Below are 16,999 nucleotides of genomic sequence, written 5' to 3'. Positions count from 1 at the left end.
CTCAGGCAAGTGATGCAGTCTCTCTTACCTCAGTCTTGGGTTCTTGTGAGGCTTACATAAGTTAATATATGTAATCCATACTCAATACATGTTATTTGTTAATACAGGGTAGCCCAGAAAATCTAGGAATGTTGTTCAAAATGCCTCCTCATGTGTTAATGAAAATGCAGCTCCACCTAAGAATATTTCACTTCCATGCCTTCCACCCACCCTTGCTGGACTCAGCATTGAGTCATTCAGCAAGCCTCTGAACACTTACTGTGCATGGTGGTAGACAAAAACATTTAAAGAGGCAGCCCCTAGCCCCTACTTCTCAAAAGGTCAATCAAAATAAGAGAATGCTATTATGTATTATCCTAAAACAAATGTGACCCTATCAGGAAGCATGCAATAGGCCTTCTGGCTTACTGGACTGGAATCATCCTTTAGAGATAGATCACCTTTGAATTCGACCTCCTTTACTTATTGGCTGTGTGACCTCAACTAGGTTACTTAACTTCCATGAGCCTCCAGTTTTCCAATAGGTAAAATGAGTGGGGGAAAGTTTCAAGGGTTATTTGAGATAATTTTGGAACAAAAGGGGTCTGGCACATAGGAAGTGATTATTTAGTGGTAACTTTTGTCCTTATCACTATTTTCTGTTATTATCTAATTTCTGTTGTCAAGTTCTACGATGGCCTTTAATATCCTACAGGTTAAAGTCAAGATATAGCACATTCCAGGCTTTTGGGAATCTGGCCTCGCCCACCTTTTTACCTACACCTTAAACCTTGAACCTTGTAGCCCAAACGATTTGTGGTTTCCGAAACCTGCTATTGTAAGTACCCCACCTTTGCCTCCAGTCTTCCCTGTCTAGATGATCCTTCTTGACTCTTTTTGCCCAGTGAACTACCATTTTTACATAAATTATATGTATTTGGTTAAAAGAATCATATTTCCTTACCCCCAAGTTAAAAAGCAGAAATAGAAGGCCTCTGAGCACCCCACATTTTTTTTTTAAATCAACATTTGTGACATTTGTGTTTTAAAAGCATGGAGGACAAAACCCTTATGTTTATGGACCACCTGTGCCATGAAAAAACCAAGGAACTTAAATGTGCCATAAAAGCCATAAGGGCTACTAGTCACTCTGCAGAATTGCTGTTAGCAACTAAATATTCAAATGCAATTTGACCAACACAATATTATGGAGAAAAAAAGAATGTTTAAATATTTTAAATTTAAGCAGTTTTTTCCTACTATGTATTGCTTCTTTTGAAAATTTACAGCATGATTCTTTTGTTTAAATTAAATATGGTATGGGGGGGGGTTCTTGGTTTGTTTGTTTTTTTTTTTTTTTCTTTTGTTTTTTGTCATTTTTGGCATCTTTTATGTTTTTCTTCACTGGTCATAAAGTGCCACTAGGTGGCAGAGGATGCTTTTTTTGATTACAATAAGAAAACATTTTTTAAAAATTCAGTGGGAAGCAGGTTTTGGAAAACAAAGTATCACACTGTAGACCTAACAGGTTAACACGTTGCCCTAGTACCCCATGGCCCTGCAGTTTCGGCTTATTGGCTCTATTTTAGTAATAGCAACAATAATATCAAGACCACAAAGATATACTGAATGATTACTGTATACCAGGCACCAGACTAAGAGGTGTCCACACATTATGCTGTTTGATCCTCACAGAAGCTAGAGGAGGCAAACGCTGTTAAGCTGCTTTTTGCAGAAGAAGAAGCTGAGTCTTGAAGAGAGAAGAAACAATGTGCCTAGACAGTGATGGGTAGCAGAGGTCAGATTCAAACCAGGTTTGTCGGATTTCAGAGACTGAGGGATTAACCACTTCACAGATTCTCAGAACTGGGAGAATATTTGATTTTTTTTTTTTTTTGGAAGGATTAACTACTCTATGATATAATTAGTTTCAGACATGTGTTGACTTCAGATATTTTCTAATAGTTTTAGATGTCACATTAATATCTGTGAGCTTAATCCTTAAAGAACTTACAAAATAACAAGTTTATTAAGGACTTTACAAGTGGGTAGGCCCACCCCCTTATCTCTTTTCCCCATTTAGTGATCATTTGAACCCAATTCCTATTTATCATGTTTAATGTATTCCCTCAAAACCTCCTTTCTATTATACCCGTATGGCAGGAAAAGGCAATTTATGAATGAAAGCCAATTTTTTCTCTAACCAAAAAATTTTAAGGTCCCTACAATAGTGTAATTGACAAGAATAATATTATAATGGTGTCAATGACCACATGTAAAAGATAAAGTGAAATCAAATGACACAGTCATTAATAGCTTTTGCAATCCTATGTGTTCATCTTCAAAAAACTACACCATATTCTAAAGCCTCTAGCTGGCATAAGGGATCAAAGAAGCATTTTATTTCCTAAATAACACTTAATAACTGTATTAAAGATATACGGAAAAGGGAGAGACTATAGACACAATATTGGTTAATGTTAAGCTTTGTGACAATATGTGACTGTTATATAAATCTGAAATGGGGCGTTGATCATGTAGAAATTTCATAGGGCTATGGGTGGTCCTCCTTCTGATTAGTAAAGTTTTATTTAGTGTCTTTATCCTCTTGTTTCCTTTATATGTTTTCTTCTTTGGAAGAAGAAAAGATCAGGGGAGGGGAAGGAGTAAGGTGATATCCAATACCTTCACAGATGTTATTTTGAATAAAAGAAAGAGCATCCCCAAATCTTCATGTTCCTGGATGTGAAAGTAGGAGTGCAGGCCAAAAGAAAGAAGCTTAAATCTCACATGTCTTTATTACTTGTTAAGTTTTGACATTATCCTCAAGTCATCTAGATTGAGTGATGATATTTTACACTACACTACATTCATACAATGCTTTACAGTTTAGAAGATGCTTTCAAAAACATCAGTGTATCCTTTGAAATAGAGAAGGGAGAGAAGCAGACAGATTAGAATGGTAATTAGCAGTTCATTGGATGTTGGTGGTTTGTTGGATGTTAAATATGATACTTATTTATATTATTATTTAAACTAGATTTTAGTGTTTTTTATTTTTCACTATGAAGATCTTCAAATTGTAGTAGGCAAAATGAAAATTCAAAGATAATACTCCTTTGTTGGTTTCTTTTGAAATTATTTATTTATTTATTTATTTATTTATTTTTAAATATGAAGTTTATTGTTAAATTGGTTTCCTTACAACACCCAGTGCTCATCCCAACAGGTGTCCTCCTCAATACCCATCACCTACCCTCCCCTCCCTCCCACCCCCCATCAACCCTCAGTTTGTTCTCAGTTTTTAAGAGTCTCTTATGTTTTGGCTCTCTCCCTCTCTAACCTTTTTTTTTTCCTTCCCCTCCCCATGGTCTTCTGTTAAGTTTCTCAGGATCCACATAAGAGTTAAAACATATGGTACCTGTCTTTCTCTGTATGACTTATTTCACTTAGCATCACACTCTCCAGTTCCATCCACGTTGCTACAAAAGGCCATATTTCATTCTTTCTCATTGCCCCATAATATTCCATTGTGTATATAACACAATTTCTTTATCCATTCATCAGTTGATGGACATTTAGGTTCTTTCCATAATTTGGCTATTGTTGAAGGTGCTGCCATAAACATTGGGGTACAAGTGCCCCTATGCATCAGCACTCCTGTATCCCTAGGAACCCCCACACTGTTTTCCAGAGCGGCTGCCCCAGTTTGCATTCCCATTAACAGTGCAAGAGGATTCCCATTTCTCCACATCGTCTCCAGCATCTATAGTCTCCTGATTTGTTCATTTTAGCCACTCTGACTGGCGTGAGGTGATATCTGAGTATGGTTTTGATTTGTATTTCCCTGATGAGGAGTGACGTTGAGCATCTTTTCATGTGCCTGTTGGCCATCTGGATGTCTTCTTTAGAGAAGTGTCTAGAGAAGTGTCTATTCGTGTTTTCTGCCCATTTCTTCACTGGATTATTTGTTTTTCAGGTGTGGAGTTTGGTGAGCTCTTTATAGATTTTGGATACTAGCCCTTTGTCCGATATGTCATTTGCAAATATCTTTTCCCATTCCGTCGGTTGCCTTTTAGTTTTGTTGATTGTTTCCTTTGCAGTGCAGAAGCTTTTTACCTTCATGAGGTCCCAATATTTCATTTTTGCTTTTAATTCCCTGGTCTTTGGGGATGTGTCAAGTAAGAAATTGCTGCAGCTGAGGTCAGAGAGGTTTTTTCCTGCTTTCTCCTCTAGGGTTTTGATGGTTTCCTGTCTCACATTCAGGTCCTTTATCCATTTTGAGTTTATTTTTGTGAATGGTGTAAGAGAGTGGTCTAGTTTCATTCTTCTGCATGTTGCTGTCCAGTTCTCCCAGCACCATTTGTTAAAGAGACTGTCTTTTATCCATTGGATATTCTTTCCTGCTTTGTCAAAGATTGGTTGGCCATACTTTTGTGGGTCTAATTCTGGGGTTTCTATTCTATTCCATTGGTCTGTGTGTCTGTTTTTGTGCCATGGTTTCTTTTGAAATATTCAGGATTGGGGCGCCTGGGTGGCGCAGTCGGTTAAGCGTCCGACTTCAGCCAGGTCACGATCTCGCGGTCCGTGAGTTAGAGCCCCGCGTCGGGCTCTGGGCTGATGGCTCAGAGCCTGGAGCCTGTTTCCGATTCTGTGTCTCCCTCTCTCTCTGCCCCTCCCCCGTTCATGCTCTGTCTCTCTCTGTCCCAAAAATAAATAAAAACGTTGAAAAAAAAAATTGAAATATTCAGGATTTATGTTGGTCACACTTCAGTGTCTAATATGGCTGTACATTTTAAATGTGCCAGTAAGTTGTGAATGTATATAATGAAGAGCTTTTCTAAAAAACAAAACAAAATAGATAAATAAAATTTTAAGAATCCAGTATCTTAGGAATGGGGGAGGAAAAGTTGCTATCACACTGATTATAAATTTTATTGACAACTTTTTAATATTACTATTTCCTTAAGCTAAAGAAATAAACAGAAGTATGTTAGGGATTACTGTTGCTTAATTGATTTTTCATCAGCAATTTACCCGCTCCTTTTTTCCTTTTCTTTTTTTTTAAAGAGGCCATATTTACCTACAGCTTATTTACCTACAGCAATTAAAGGAGATTTCTCTTCTAATTTTACAATTTAAAATACCATGCATTTAGAATGTCATTACCCTGTATAATATTATTTTAGCCTAGTTCTTTTCTCTAGCTGTTAGGTAGTATTCTACTCTATCCATTAATTGTCTAGGAAGACATTACTGCCTGCATTTTTAAGTTTTGCATGATTTGCGTATGTATGGTTTTGCAATAAACCAGTAAAAGTCAGATGTTTTGTATATTCATAACTTTCTCCCTTTCTCCGGACCTCCTTGATGCCTTTTGTTTTCCTACTAAACACACCTATATTTTTAGCTACCCAGTAAGCTTCAGGAGCCATCTCTCCACTGAAAATAGTAGTGTAGTTTTAACAGATAGGGGGCAGCCATGGTATAAGCATCAAGGATAAAAAGTTTCATATTGTGGAAGACTGCTTCCCCTTACCCAATATACTAGAGTAAGGAAAGCTAGCTGCTCTGACAATCAAATCTCAAAATGTCAGTGGCTTAACACAATTGAAGTTTATTTTTTGCTCTCATGTAAAATCTAATGAGGATGTTTTGGGTTGAAGGACAACCTTCAGTGTAGCCACTCAGAGACCTGCTGGGATCGCAGACTTCTCTGCCTAGATGTCTGCATCCAGCTGGCAAATAGGTACTAAGAAGTTGTGGAGAATCACACAGAAGGTTGTATGACAGGTCTGGAAATGGTCAACATGGTTTTGCCCTTGTTCCATTGGCCATAACTCAGTCATGGGCAGGGCAGGCTGTGAGATGCTGTTTAGCCATGTGTCAGGGGCAAAGGAAAAGATTTTGTTGAACACGTGGCCGTCCTTGCCTAGTCCTTGGTAGGAGTCCTATGAGAGAAGTTGCTTTCAGCAACTCTCATGTGTACCTTATACAGAAGCAGTTGGAGCTTGGGACTGCAGGATTTTCAAGCCATATCCCTGCCCTGCTACTACACCTAATCTTTGAACCTTTAGAGTAAACTACTATGTAGTGAAATCTGTCATTGAGAGGCCTCAATGTTATATGGCTCTAGAAGGCTTTAGAGCAGATAGCAGTTGGGTACAGGCATGAAAGAGGGAAAATAGACACTCAGGAGCTGAACAGGGGCTCACATTTCCCTGCCTCTGCTAAGAGCAGTGCCCAATGCCATGATGAAAGCTCTATTGCCATTTTTCCAGCCCTCCTCGAATCCATTTTCCAGTGCCTCTAGGGTGACCTGGCCTCCACCTCTGACTGCCAGAGAACTGATGATCAAAGTGGCCAGTATTCGCTGGTGGAATGAAACCTGGAAAACTGGACAAGAAAATTAGCACGGCTATAGGTTCATTAAGCAAATGTATTAATGCATAGTTTAGTGATATTTGCGATAGGTTAAAATGTTGTGTTTAGCTTTGTGCTGTGAAGGACACTTGTGCCTAAGCACTGAATTTGGTAATTGAGTTGTTGGTTATTGAAACTTACATCCAAGTGTATTGATCACCTTTTTAATCTTTGACTGAATATAAATTTGATTTGATGGCTTACATTTGCATATGTCATAAAAGGACCTTAACCTCTTTTATGGGGATTAAGAGAAACCTCTTCTGTTAACTTGTTTTATTGTTGTTGCCATGGAGACCACAGGAGGTACATAAATGTATAAATTCATAACCCAAATGAATTAGCCTCCAAGCAATGGATGCTCTTGTACTTTATTCGCTTCAAATAACTTTTGAAATGATTTACATTTTTGTCAAAAATGAATATGGATTTTTTATTTTTACTTGCCTGAGTTTCATAAATATGCAGCCCAGGATCATAGGTTATAAATACAAAATTAATTCACTGAATATTCATTTTATGAGCCGAAAGTTATGAATTAGTTCATCACAACATGTCATAACAAAACAAGCAATTTAATGGTATCAATTGCTTTTATCAGTTGCAGATCATTAAAATGTGCAATTATAATGAAAAATCTTACACATAACATCAAGATTGATGTTAATATTCGGTTCTAAATTACCTAATGTTCTATAGGACATATACTATTCTGTTATAAATCTCACAATAATAATTATTATCCTTTCAAAACATGTACATAAAATGAGAACCACTAAAAGACATGCCAGAAAGTAATTGTCTGTTGTCAGTGTAGTGTTAGTAATGGTTATGACCTGCAATATTTAATTCGAGTAACAAATTCTTTGCTTAAATGGTAACAGTTTCTTCCCCTAAATATTATGTCTTTCTCATTTAGAATTATGACCCACTCACACATCTCTATAAGGATTCTGGAGAAAAAAACAGATTTAGCCTAAATGACTGTTAGGATTCTATAAATTCATTCATCTTAACCAGAAATGACTTGTATAAATTTAAGAAGAAAAGTAACTTCACATTGCTATTCTTCCCAAAGAATATTCCACAAGATTCTGCATATTGGCTTGAGTTCAGATGCAGCCCCCTGCTGGGATGCAGAGGAAGCACTCTTTTTTAGCTTCTTGGAGTATCTTTCTAACCAGTTTTCTACCCATCTAGGCTGGAGAATCATCCACTCATCCACTCCTTCCTAAAATTATCCTCCCCACTAAAGATCTACAAAATAGTTTTTGTCACAACTAATAATTAGAATGGAAATAGAAGTGAATTTGGAGTCCCTGGGAACTGTTGTAAGTCTATACTTCCCCACCAGAGAAGCAGAAAAACTTTGGAGCCTGAATTTGCTATCCCAGCTCAGCCATTCACCAATCATGGAACCATAGGCAAATCACTAAACTTAACTGAACTTCTCTCTTCCTCACTTTCCTCTTAATGTAAAATGGGGATAATAATAGTACCTACTTCATTAGCAGTGGTGTGAGGGCCTATGTCTGTTTACAAAAGCCAGTTGTTAAATTTTTGGGAATTTTGCATGTCACTGTTAAACATAGTCCCTGTTAAAAGTTAAATTATACAATTTAATAAGCAAGTCATATTAAATCAAAGGCAATACTCAAAGTCATCACTTCCTAATTATTTTACTATATTTTACCATTATCTATGTTTACCAAGTTACTTATATCTATTGTATCTGTGTGGTCCAAAAGCATATAATGGTGGCTGCTGCGAATTTCTACCCAACTCCCATGTTCAGTGACATCAGATTTGTACCTTGACATTGGCATTGGTGGGGAATATTTATACGTGGAGATTGGCAAGTGCTACAAATCAGGCTTTTTAAAGAGTGCTGGTGGTTAAACATTTATCAGTACACTAGGACATCCTTCTTCATGGTGGTTTTAGGGTTTGGTACCATAAAAATCAAATGTTAAACATATTAAATATGCAATATATTATATAGTAAAATGTAAATATATTAGATGCATGTGTGTATGTATAAAAACAAAATAGCATGGTGGGCCCTGTACGTTTTCAAAACGTGTTAGCCATTATTACTTCTGAGTTGTGTTTATTTTTTGTCTCTGTATTCTTTCCTCCCTTCATCCTTCAGTTCTACTTCTTTTCTCCTTCCCCCTTTCCCTTCCCTCACCCCCAAACCTGACGCACAGGGTACGGGGAGATAGAACAATGACTGGCAGTCATTCAGGTCTGTTTCCTTACTCCTAATCTCTGCTGACTTGACTTTAACCCCAACCGCACCAGATCAGAGACCACATCTATCTGATTTAGCACTGGATCCTCAGCAGCAAGCAATGAGCCCGCCAAGCAACAGCCCTCAGATAATCCCAGCTCTGCAGATCCACCTGGGGGCTGGCCTGAGCGTGTTGCAGAAAAGCCCTGCAGGATGTGTGCTTGCAGTGACCCTTCTGTTCGCTGGCTCTCTTCCATCCCGTAGTTCTAGAAAGTCAAAGCTGTGGTTAGAACAGCTACATTTCAACACTGCTGCCCTCCCTAGACTCCTCCCAAGACTCACTAGAAAGGTTTTAGAAAGTGTCCTAGAGAGTAGGATTGTTTAAATGACCTCAAGCAGCTGTAAACAGCAGTGGACTGTTCTGGGAAGGAGAACGCAAACAAATATAATGACTTACTAAGATTTTCATTTGTCCCTAATTCTGGAAGCCCTTTATCCTCTATTGTATATGCCTAGTCAAGAGCTTTTTGATGGAGTGATTGTTGTCAAGCTGGCTCTGGTTTTGAGAATCAGATAATTCATCCGTTTGTCCATCTAATGACCTTCTTTGGCTCGTTTTACAGTTAGAATTCCCTCTGCCCCATGGCCTAATTCAGTTTTCATTAATTTGCCTTTTAATGAAGAACTTTGAGATTTAGCTTTTACCATGTCTTGGCTGCATTCTACTTTAAATTATAGGTTATCGTTTTGTCCTAATTCAAACTAATAGTAAAATCTAAATTTTGAATTGCAGTTGAGCATATAAAAATACTGATTTCCCACGGTGTATCTACCTGTAATTATACTTTTAGTAAACAGAGTCATTTATAGATTCTAAAACTTAGAACATCCAAGGGATTTTTATGCATGACTTTTGCCACAATCCCCAACTTTTTTATGATCAAAATAGTTCAGGGATCTGTAACCGGCTCTTTTATTTATGCCACTGGAGCTAATTTATCTAAATATGTAAACCTGTATCTTCAAGTAATTGTAGATTAAAAAAATGAAATTCTAAGATAAGAACTTTTTTTTTAATGACCAATCCCTTAAAAGTCTTTTTTTTTTTTAATCAAACACTTCTTTCTCAATTTTGCTGCTCAAATCATCTTTAATAGGAATATGGATTAGCATTAACCCACCATCTGGGGCTATTTGGTTGCTTTTTAGGTTAAAGGTGGCCCTCTGCAGGGGTAAGTTAATTGTCTAACACAGACCCTGTTATTGTCCCAGCTGTAAAGCAGATGGTGCAGTGAGCAGAGGGCAGCTGCGGGGAGCCTGCCTTCAATTTCATCTGCTTACAAGCCACAGCACACACTTTCTCGGGGGCTCAGAAACATTCCCTTCCCATCAGTATCTCCCCAGCTCCCGAAAGATACATGAAGCATTAATTTGTGTGTATGTGTAATAAAAGTTATTAGAATGACTTCCAGACAAATTTCAAAAAAAAAAAATTCTCTGAGTTTACAGAGAAGGCCTGGGTTAGAGGCCCCCTAAGGAACAGGTGTTACAACGCGTTTCAATGGTGGACCATCTGCTAGGCTATGGGAACCTGCTGGGTACAGCTGACTGCCCGACACATCAGAATGTCACTAATTAATACATCACGTGAAATATGTTAACACCATACTTGTAGGAAATGGTGCCCAATGTGGTATGAAGCAGAAATTAAAGACAGATCTGTAACTTGTTTGGTGTGGCCTAATAGGAGATATAGTGTGTCATATTTGAGAGTCTAAGTAATACCCTTTCCATTCACTTATTACTGACTAAAGCTATAAAACCTGTTACTTTTTCTTGAATACCATGAAGATCCAATGACATTAGTCTTTTAAAATGTAAAATACTTTCCTCCTTTAAAATATAATGCAATCAAACAATATTCCACCTGAAAGCACGTCTCCCAGAGATCAGATTATCTCTTCAGTAAAAGATTCTTCCATCTTAACCCAGATTGTGTTTATAGTAGCACCAGAATTCAAGCTTTTATTTCATGAATGTAGTATATACCCAAAATGCATTACTTTGTGTTGGCTTCCTTTGAATGACATTTCTGTCTCATAGAAGGTATTTATATTTTTTAGGAAAGTAGATGTGGAATCATTTGCAGCCATTATATAGCTTTTTGAAATTCTTTGTGTTATCTGAATGATCTGTCTACTGCTCTTATATCTTTCAGACAGGCTGGCAAAATATTGGTAGTGCTCTCCATCTTGAAATATGGTTGACAGAAACAAGGAAACACATTACAACTACTGGGGAAAAGGTTATAATTGGAGTGTAATCTCCCTTCCTGGATGGGAAATACTATTTAGACAGAGGAAATAGGCCAGGAGACATAAACTGAGCTCAGGAGCAATGGGATCTGTAATACACTGATAGCTCTTGGTAACCTTCAGTGAAATTAGAAAAGCCCTTCTCCACAAAGGAAGTCCTATAAAAACAGAGGCGTGCTTTCTGTGTTTTCCTTTGTTGGATCTCTCCAGCTCTCACAGAAATTATACAAGTGAATTGTAATAATGTGCTAAGAGTCCTAGAAGCCGGAAGCATCATCGGTAGTGTTTGTTGGTTTAGGCACATTTATTGCAAGTTCCATCTCAAAACTCAAGTCATCGTCTGGGACTTTGCTTCTCCTTCTTGCAAAGAACATGGGAGCTGGGATCAGACCCCTGGGGCTCTGGCAAATTGAAGGGTATTTTGCCCATCTATTTGAATGTTTTGTGGGCTCCTGTCTCATCATTCCAAACCTCAAGACACAGTTGGTCTGGGCCTTCAGGAAGCAGCAGTTGGGATGGAGAGAGAGCAGGGTAGAAGAGAAGGAGACAGGCAGCATGGGCCCACCAGCCACAGTCCATGGGAAGAGGCCATCCTGATCCTGGCCTGGGAAGAAGGAGAATTCTTGCAGGTCAGACCAGAGAGGAGGCCCTATTTATATTTACACAAAGAATGCAGAATAGATATTGGCACATTAGCACCTCCCTGCCTAAATTAAAATTCAAACTCCCGAACTAAAGACCTGCTCCTCTTCTGAAAGTGCTACAATTTGCCAGCGAACCAGTGGGCTTCCCCTAGCAGCATCAGCCTGTGATGACAATGAGTGGTCAAAATAATTGTCATTCACAAGCAGTAAAAGAACATTTTAAGGATTTGTTAAATGCTTCTTTGTGAGATGATGTGGTTCTACAGAAATTCTGGTTCATCCTGATGAAATGCAAGGATTATTAAAATTAGATAAACTAAAAATAGTTCTAAACACAAAAAAAAATAAGTTTAAGATGTTGCATGCATCATCCTAAGAACAGAAATCTGAGCTGTGTTCATAGGAGGTATTTTTTACAAAAGCAAGGAGCAATATAAAAATAGAAACTTGAGCAGTGGCTCACAGCCAACTTCTATATCATTTGGATTGAGAACAAATTGTGCCACATCTATGGTTAGAAAAGAACGTATCCTGCCCCAATGGGAGAACGGGTAAGAGTGATTGATGAGGTACTCGTGAAGGAAACACACGTTCTGGAAAACAAATGAGAGACAATCAGTGAAACAGCTGTAAAGGGTGACTATTAGAATTCAGGATTGGACCCTGTAAACTAAAACATGAGAATAAGATGAATAGGTGAGATAGATACTCATCTCCGACTCTTTGTAGTCAAATAACCATAAGTAAGTCTCTGCTCTTTCATTTTCCCCAACATATGTAAATTGTAGCTGCCAGTGACCTAAACTTGAAGTTATTTCATCTTGGTATGTGTTCAAGAAACAATAAAAATCTCAAAGAAAAATCACCCACCTAAAAGGAGGTCTCTTAGCCACCTAGAACCTTCAAGTTTAGAAACATTGAGTCGTATGAGTTGATGTTTAAGGAGATGGTAATTTTTATTAATCTGGAACCTAGTGCCATCTACTAGCACTAGCTTCTGGGATAACACAAAAGGTGTGTCTGATATCACATTAGGTATTTAGTATAGGAAGTGCAGAGTACATCTCCATTTTTTGAACTGGGCCGCAGAGACACATGCCCTGGGCAAAGTAGATGTGATTCTTCATCACATCTCTCATCTTCTCATGTCACAGCCTTCTCCTCTGCCATTACCAGCCCATGTGGCCACTGGTCCAGCCTATGTTAATATGACATTAAAAGCAGCAAAGAGTAAGAAGGAGCTAAGCTCCATCAGGGAACAGAGACCAGGCTGCTGTTTAGCATGGCTCCTCCTGGAGGAGACCGGCTGGAACAGAGCAGCAGGTGGGTCTGGGCTTCGCAGCCCTCTGCCACATTATGTGCTGGATGCTGGGAGGCGATCATTCCGTGCAGAGTTACACATTGTTCCGCTATAGCTTTAAGACATCTCTGCTCTCCCCCACTTCTATAGAGAGGAGACAGCTGTGCTCAAATCCTGCTGAGACCAGAGAACACACACAGCTAGCTATCAGCTTGATGAGGGAGCATGAGGCAAGCTGCCACCCCACAAACACTCCCCCACCCAGGTGGGATATGTGTGGCATTCCTCCTCAGGCACTTCTGGATGTCCAAGAACAAAGGAAAGGGGAAAACAAATGGCTAAGTGATGGAGATCACAGTCATACAGGACATGAGTTTCCATCTAAGTCTTGGTAAATCACAAGAAAAAGGAAATCTTACCAACAGCCTAATCTCTAGAAACCTATAGACTCTGTTTCCTAGAGCCCCAAACATCACCCTCCCTCCATAGGGCTGTGGGGAACACAGGCAAGAAAGAAATGGTAGATAAAGTTAAATTTATTTATAACCTGCAACCCAGTAACAAATACTTGGGACAAATACAAAGTATAACTTTTCTCCAGGAACCCCTTCTGTCTTAATGTTAATGCCTTCCTAGAGGGCAAACAACCTTAGCTTGGCAATAGCAAGGCCTCCAGTATCTCCAGAGTCCTCCTTAGCATATGAAAGTCCTTTTGGAGTCCTCCCTTCTGCCTTTACCTCCCCCAACTCCAAAGTGTATAACCAGTCACTCTTCACAACCCCAGTGCAGCTCTTTCTGCCCAGGGTCCTGTCCCAGTGCTTTAATAAAATCACCAGAGACATCTTCAAGAATTCTTTCTTGGCCATCAGCTCTGGACTCCCTCCATTCTAAAACCCCATCAAGCTGACCACCAATATGCTTGCTATGCCGAGAGCCATGCATTTCTGTTTTAATAATAATTTTAAAGAAGAATGCTCTATGCAAACTTGTTGCCAAGAAAAATGAGCATTTCTTTCTCATTATGGAGAAGAGTGCTAGACTCTGAATGTGATAAATGCATGAACTGGCCCAATCATTAATTTTTCTTAACTGACAAAGGAAATTTACACAGATTAAATTTAGTTTTCATTGACACTTTGTCCTGGCTCAGTCAGTTAAGCATCTGACCGGCTCAGTTCATTATCTCATGGTTTATGAGTTCAAGCCCTGCATCGGGCTCTACTATCAGCCTGGAGCCCACTTTGATCCTCTGTCTCCCTCTCCGTCTGCCCCTCTGCTGCTCTCTCTTTCTCAAAAATAAAATAAGCATTAAAAAAAAACTTACAAAAAAAACTATTCTCCTGTAAACGTTAATTAAAAAAACATTTTATGAAAGTTTATAAAAGTTTCTAATACAAATAGTACTGTATTCTATAAATACAATAAATGTAATAAAAATAATATGCAGTCATTTATACTTAGTTAATACAAAATAACAGTGACAGCAATTAAATTAAAAGAAATATTAAGTATGGTAATCATCCTTCAATGAAATACTATAAAAGATATTTGCATGCTTCAGTTAATCCAGGTATGAGGAGAGAAATCTGGTCTCGCTTAAAGGTTTAATTTTCAAAAACACAAATAAAGCAAACAAAAAAAGAATAAAAATAGAAATTAACTGTCTAGCAGATTAAGCTTCATACTTTAGAAAAAGTTTTCTTAAATTCCGTAAGTAATGATAAATGAAAATATTATACTACATTTGTATTGACAGTTTGTGGAGATCCATCAGACATTTGAAATGTAGTTTTGAAAAGCTTTATTCAGCACACCCACACTTCACCTCACCAGGGATAATTAACATGTGAGCTGGTAAATTCTACGTTCACCCGCTTGCCATTTTTACCGGGTCTTTCTTTTGATGTAGCGTGGTGTTTATTGTTAAGAGCAATGTTCCCTCTGGAAATAATACATGAGAAACAATCAGAAGTTATTAGCTACAGGGGTGTATTGAATTACAGATAGGAAATCTTGGAGACTTAAACTCCAGTGGGGACTAAACTCTCAGGAGACACAGTCACCTCCACCATCTTTACTTCCTTCTGTCTCTTCCCACAAGTTCCGCTTTGCTTCTTGTATCAGAGGATTCCAGCTTTACCTCCTGTGGTATATAGATGGGTAAGAAAAGTCGAGCAAGTTTCAAGTTCAATCAGAAAACTATCAAATAAATCGTGAATGTGGGTCCCATGCATTGTCCTACCATCACACGTTACCAAAGTCGTTCTTGAAAGAAGCTACAGAAAGGGATTCGGTGATTACTGGAAAACTTCAAGCTAGACATACAAGGAATTTCATGGAGGCAAGACTGATTATACCCTGAAACTGCCTGTTGAACAAGGTCATGAGATAGCTATCTGATAGAAGAGTCATTTTTTAATATAACTTTTATTAAAAATATGACAATGTTTTATGACACAGTAGCAACTTGACTACAGGCAGAACACTGGATAATGGGTTATCAGATGAAAAGTGGTTTTGTGCAGTGCCTATGATTATGTAAAACATCTCTGATCTCTCTTTTTCAAAAAGCCAGTAAAACCCTGCCTGTGTTCATGAAAGACATTCTAATCATAAAGCATCTGGACCCTGATGTATCTCCATTTTTTTTAGCCTAGTTGACTGCTGGAATGATTGAAACAATGGATTTCTCAGACTGTTTTCCAAACGTAATAGATTGAAAAGGAAAAAAAAAATCTCATTTTTCCCATAGGCAAGAATATCTAGCATTCCTCAGACTTAAACTTATTCCAATCTGTTTTTTATTCATCTAGTCAATTTGTTTGCCAAAGGATTATTTCCTAATGCACTGTAAGCTATGAAATGAATGGATGAATAACGAAGTGAAGATAACTAAAAATTATACCCCATAATATCTATTGCAGAAATTATAAAAGTCACAAATTTAAAATCCACTGTGAGATAAGCATCCCTTCCTTCTCCTCTGTGTTCTACCACAGAGGAAATTAACATTATGGAGCTATGTTGCTACTTAAATCATGACTGGTGGCATTTTTTTAAAAAGGAAATGCCAAACTGTTTTAAGAAGATTTCAGACAACAAGAACCAAGGGAGAATTGGGACTGAAACTGGGGTAGAAAGAAATCCCTGTCACTAAAAGATTGACGCTTTCATTCATCTAATTATTTCAGTCAGACATGTCTTCTATTATACCCTGCTGCTCTGGAATTAACAATCCCTCCTACTCTTTTCTACACATTGTCATCCATATATTACTAATTGTATTCTTGGCATCCTCCCAATTACCCATATTCTGCCCTATGAAAGACAAGATGAGCACTGTTCCCAAGGAATTATCTGGTTCCAATCTATTGCCTTCAGGTAAATAAATAATGAACCAGCTATCCAAACATTCACATCTTGTTCTTCTTCATACTAATAAGCTTTACACTGGGAGAACCATATTAAGTTTGTTCCAGGATAGAATCTGATATTTAAAATTGTGCTAACAGAACATGCTATGTTCCGATATAATCAGCTTTGTGACTTCTAGACCATTCTTTTCTCAAGCTCAGGCATGTTTTTAGATTCACAGATTTATTCACTATCATGTTTAATCAAGATACTTTCATGTGTATCTTATAATTCAACAGGAGGCATAAACTAATTTTCTCAAAGTGTCTGAGGTAAAGAATCGTTTTTAAAATTTCTCTCATTGTTACAGACCAGTAGTTTTGTAAGATACAAAGAAAATTAGTTACTAGAAAATAATACTGGATAACAGCAAAATCACATTGCTATAAGACACATCTAAAATCTTATTCTCAACTTCTCCTACAGAAATTGAGAATCCAGCATCATAGCATCGTCCGTGTCTTATGTAACACTATTCTCAAACATTCTTGTTCCTTTCTCTGAGTCTTTTGTCATGTGTGTGCATCATTGTCATGCTAAGAGCAGGGAGGTGGGAGCAGACCACCTGGGCATATACAGTAGGAAGTTGTATTATCGGTAGAAAATTTTTAAACAGTCATAAAACTGACTAAACATCAGTGTGACTTTTGTTATCATTATTTACCATTTGATCATTGACAATTCTAAATAT

The sequence above is a fragment of the Leopardus geoffroyi genome, chromosome B3, assembly GCF_018350155.1.
Source record: "Leopardus geoffroyi isolate Oge1 chromosome B3, O.geoffroyi_Oge1_pat1.0, whole genome shotgun sequence".
Classification (NCBI taxonomy): Eukaryota; Metazoa; Chordata; class Mammalia; order Carnivora; family Felidae; genus Leopardus; species Leopardus geoffroyi.
The sequence above is the reverse complement of the archived record's forward strand: the minus strand, read 5'-3'. Positions refer to the sequence as shown.